This window comes from Penaeus japonicus, unplaced genomic scaffold (genome assembly GCF_977035675.1).
Source record: "Penaeus japonicus unplaced genomic scaffold, GWHDUDI00000001_assembly GWHDUDI00000016, whole genome shotgun sequence".
Classification (NCBI taxonomy): Eukaryota; Metazoa; Arthropoda; class Malacostraca; order Decapoda; family Penaeidae; genus Penaeus; species Penaeus japonicus.
The window spans coordinates 13,001,749-13,006,748 of record NW_028234418.1 but is presented as its reverse complement, the minus strand read 5'-3'; the positions used below and the strand labels follow the sequence as shown (position 1 = coordinate 13,006,748).

The window sequence follows — 5,000 nt, the reverse complement described above, 5'->3', positions numbered from 1 at the left end:
TTGTTGAGCATGTAGAGTTTGGAGTTGTGTGTGAGGTGTGTGTGTGTGTGTGGGTGGTGTGTGTTGTATTGTTGAGGTGTATGTGTGTGGGTTGTTTTTGTGGTATGTGTGTGTGTGTGTGTGGTGTGTGATGTGTGTGCGTGTGTGTGGTGTGTGGGGGTGTGTGTGTTTGTGTGTGGTGTTTGTCGTGTGTGAGAGGTGTAGTGTGTGTGTGGTGGTGTGTGTGGGTTGGTGGGTGTGTGTGTGGTGTGTCGTGTGTGTGGTGTGTGTGTGTGAGTGTGCTGTGTGTGTTGTGGTGTGTGTGAGTAGGGTGTGTGTTGGTGTGTGTGATGTGTGTGTGTGGAGTTGTTGTGTGTGTGTTGTGTGTGTGTGGTGTGTGTGGGTGTGTGTGGGTGTGTGTTGTGTGTTTGTGGTGTTTGAGGGTTGTGTGTGGTGTTTGGGTGTGTGTGTGTGTGTTGTGGATGTTGGTGTGTGTGTGTGTGTAGAGGTGGTGATGTGGGTGTGTGTGTAGGTGTGTGTGTGTGTGTGTGTGTGTGTGTTGTGTTGGGTGTGGTAGGTATATAATATATCTCTATATCTTATCGTCGGTCAGTCGTAGGGTTTGTGTGTGTGGGGTGGGTGTCGTGGGTGTGTGTGTGTTTGTGTGGGTGTGTGTGTTGGGTGTGTGTTTGTGTGGTGTGTTGTTTTGTTGTTGGTGTGTGCTGTAGTGTGGGGGCGCTGTGGGTTGTGTGTGTTTGTTTGTGGGTGAGGTGTTGTGGTGTGTGTGGAGTGTGTTGCAAAGGTTGTTGTTGGTGGGGTTTTTTGGGGTGTGTTTGTTGTTGTGGTGGTGTGTGTGTTGTGTGTTTGTGTGTGTTGTATGTGTGTAGTTTGGGGTGATGTGTGGTTGTTGTGTGTGAGTCGTTGGTTTGTGTGTGTGTGTGGTGTGTGTGTGTGTGTGTGTGTGTGTGTGATGTGTGTCATGTGGGTTGGTTGGTGGTTTGTAGATTGTCTATGTGGGTGATGTGGGGTGTGTGTGTGTGTTGGTGTGTAGTTTGTTGTGTGGTGTGGGGGGTGGGGGTGTGTGGGTTAGGGGGGTGGGTGTTGGTGGTGGGTTGGTGTGGGGTGTGGTGGAGTGGTGTGTGTGTGTGTGTGTGTGTGTGTGTGTGGGGGTGGGTGTGTGGTGTGGGGGGGGGGGGGGGGGGGGGGGGGGGGGGGGGGGGGGGGGGGGGGGGGGGGGGGGGGGGGGGGGGGTGGGTGGGGGGGGGGGGGGTGTGGGGTGGGGGAGGGGGGTTGTGTGGTGTTTTTTTTTGTGTTGTGTGTGTGGTGGGGGGGGGGGGGGGGGGGGGGGGGGGGGGGTGGTGGGGGGGGGGGGGGGGGGGGGGGGGGGGGGGGGGGGGGGGGGGGGGTGGGGGGGGGTGGGGGGGGGGGGGGGGGGGGGGGGGGGGGGGGGGGGGGGGTTGGGGGGTGGGTGGGGGGGGGTGGGGGGGGTGTGTGGGGGGGGGGGGGGGGGGGGGGGGGGGGGTGGGGGGGGGGGGGGGGGGGGGTGTTTGGGTGGGGGGGGGGGGGGTGGGGGGGGGGGGGTGTGGGTGGGGGTGGGTGTGGGTGGGGGTGTGGTGGGGTGTGTGTGTGTGTGTGGGTGTGGGTGTGGGTGGGGTGTTGTTATGAGAGTGGGGGGTGTGTGGTGTTGTGTGGTGTGTGGTGTGTTTTGTGTATTGGTGATGTGTTATGGCAGTAGTGGGTCAGGGATGGGGGTGTGTGGGGGGAGGGTGTGTGGTGTGTGGTGGGGTGTGTGTGGGGGGGTTGATGGGGGTGTGTGGTGGGTGATAGATGGGTGGGTTGTTAGTGTGACAGTGTTGGGTGACACTTGGTTGATTGTGTGGGGGTGTGTGTAGTCGTGTGTGGGTGTTAGATGTGGGTGTGTGGGGGGTTGGGTTTGGTTGGGTGTGTTCGGTTTGTTGTGTATGTGTGGGGTAGTGTTTTTTTTTTTATGTGTGTGTGTGGGTGTGTGAGAGATTTAGGGACATTTGTTTAGACTTTACTTTACTTTGTGGTGAATTGTGGGTTGTGTTTTGTGGTGTGGGATGTTGTGTGGTGTTTGGTGGTGGGGTGTGTAGTTGTGGACAGGTTATTTATATGTGTGTGGAGTGTATATTGGAGGGGTGTGTGTGGGGTGGTGGTAGTAGGGGTGGTGTGTGTGGGGGATGTTGGTGTGTGTATGGTGTTGACGTGTATGTGTGGTTGTGTGTGGGGGTGGGGTGGGTATGGGGTTTGGGTGTGGGGGTGGTGTGGTGGTATGTGTGTAGGTGTTTGGGGGGTGTAGGGGTGTTGTGGTGGGGTGTGTGTGTTGTGGGGTGGGGTGTTGTGGGGGTGTGTGTTGGGTTGGGTGTGTTTGTGTGTGTGTTGGGTGGGGTTTGTGGGTGTGATGTGTGGGGGGGGGGTGGGGGTTGAGGTGGTTGTGTTTAGGGGGGGGGGTGGGGTGTGGTTTTGGTGTGTGTTGTTGGTTGTGTAAGTAGGGGGTTGTGTATTTTTTGTGTTTGGGTGGTTTGTTTGTGAATGTGTGTGTTGAAATTTCTGTTGTTGTTGTGTGGTGTTGTGTGATTGGGTGTGTTCGTGTGTGTTGTTTTGTGTGTGTGTGTGTGTGGTGGTGTGTGGGTGAGGTGTGTGTGTGTGTAAGTGTTGTGTTTGTGTGTGTGTGTGTGTGTGTTTTTTGTGTTGGTTTGGTTGTGGGTGTGTTGGGTGGGTGGTGTGTTTTGTTGTATTGTTACTTTGTGGTGTGTGGTGTTGGGGGTGTGTGTGTTGTTATGTGTATTGTGTGTGTTGTGTTGGGTGTGTTTGGTGGGTATGTGTGTGTGTGTGTGTGTTTTGTTGTGTGTAGTTTGTGTGTGGATGTGGGTGTTTGTGTTTGGGTGTTTATTAGTGTGTGTTTGTGTTGTGAGTATAAATTTTATTAATAATTTGATTTGAGTTTGTTTGGTGTATAATTTTAATTTATTTTAATATTTATATATATATTTTCCCCCCTATTATTATAATCATTTTTTTATTTCCAACCCCTATTTTTTGATATATATATTTATACAACATATTTATACATATATATATATTGTAACAATGGCTTTTTAGAGGGAGGGAGCAGAAAAGTTGTACGATATTTTCCTTCTACCAAGAGGAGGATGGTATTTTTGACGTCCTAGTATTGATATTGTGTTGAAGGTTTATACAATGTATAAGGTAATGGTAAAAATATATAGAAAATAAAGCTATTTATTTCCAAATTCTTCATAAATTATTGTGTAGAATATAGATATTGTTCAATCTTTTTTATACATTGCAATAAGTAAGAAAAATGTATGTTAGATTGTGCTGAAAAAAAATGTATCATCATTTTTTCACTCATCATAAAGAATCTGAACCATTTTTACAATTCTTGAAAGTGACGTGAGGCATTTTCATATATTCTTAAAACAGACACCTTAAGAAATATTCTACAATAACAACAACAACAAAATAACAACATTCTAACCTACATTTGATCTTAATATTGAGACTTTTCCCCAGTCTTGTAAAAAAGTCTTACATCTTCCATTAAGAACATTTTTTTTTGTGCAATTTACTTTTCCTACTAGCTTCTTTTAATCCATACGGAACCGACATTTCCTCAGAAAATACATTTGCAACATATCTACTGCTCACCGCCACCTCGAGCAACGTCAAGAACGATCTGTCTCTTTGGTTGGCCAAGCTGGTAATTATTGCGTCCGTGGCTGTGGCATAATGTGCGTGTTTTCAGTCTCATATATATTTACAGGGAGCAAAATTGTACGTATACACACAGATGAAATAAAACAGTCACAGTAGATGAGAACACACATACACACACACACACACACACACACACACACACACACACACACACATATATATATATGTATAGTTAAATAGATAGATACAGGTAGGTAAGAAGAGAGAGATACTATTAATAATATCTTAACCTTCATTAAAGTCTGAACTTGAGTTATGGGAGTGATGGGCTTTGCTTCTTTGCTGTTCCACTCTAACTATTACCTTTCACAACCAGTGCTGCCAAGAAATCGAAATCAGTTTCCACAGCTTGAAATATCAAAGAAACTGAAAGAATTTTCAAAACGAGCCCTTATATGTAAATGAAATGGAGAGTACATGAAAAAAAAAAAATGTTGAGCCAAGTTTCTTTCAGTAAGGATTCGAACCAGTGTTGTTTGGAAGATTCGAAATGGCTTATTCGCACAACATTCTATTGCTAATTTCATCCATGTACTCTATCCAATTTATATTCTATAAAAAGGAAGTCTGGAAATGAACACAAAATACCTAAACAATATTTTGCCTGTAGCATTATTTGCATTATTCTATTCTCCTGAAATAGCCAAGATAAAGATTTTCGCAAATTGCCGCATCAAAATAATCGTGACATCACTGTTTATCGCCGACATCAATAATCTTCGGCGTTTTTCCAGACGAAGTTCGGCAGTCTACCAACACAGTTCACAACTCGGAGGAGCGGCGTCAAAATGCTGACTTTGCTGATCCAAGACCGAACCGGCCCTCACTCGTACACACTCATCTTACTCATGCCCTCCTCTTGGCACCTAACGCCGCTATTCATGCACTCATTCACAGTCATTCATTAGACCAGCGACACCAAAGCAATGCACTTTCACATTTTTCAACTTTCATTATTGGCTTCTTCGGATACAATAATGCCATCGCAGTTACGCGAGTTCCACATTTAGATACATTGTTTATGGTCAACAAAAGCAGTTTGCGAATGTACATTCATTTAAACACGACGTTATCGGCTTATTACAGAATAAAACATATTTTATCCTGGCCTTACTATTGACAAGCGAGTTTTATATCTAGTAGCATTAGTGATGAATGATACTACAACGATGATTTCCCAAGTAATTCAAATTCAAAATATCATCCACTTGGTTCAAAATGGAGAATTCGTATGAGTATCGCGGTTACTTCAATTTTGT

General features: G+C 46.6%; 1 protein-coding gene across 1 annotated transcript in view; it reads right to left on the bottom strand.

Moving 5' to 3' along the window:
* Positions 1-3,229: 3,229 nt before the first annotated feature.
* Positions 3,230-5,000, bottom strand: part of LOC122249483 (protein-lysine N-methyltransferase SMYD4) — a 10,809-nt gene continuing 9,038 nt past the window's right edge. The window contains exon 5 of the mRNA XM_043010391.2: positions 3,230-5,000. This exon is cut by the window's right edge and continues 1,146 nt beyond it. The gene's annotated coding sequence lies outside the window, so the exon portion shown is untranslated.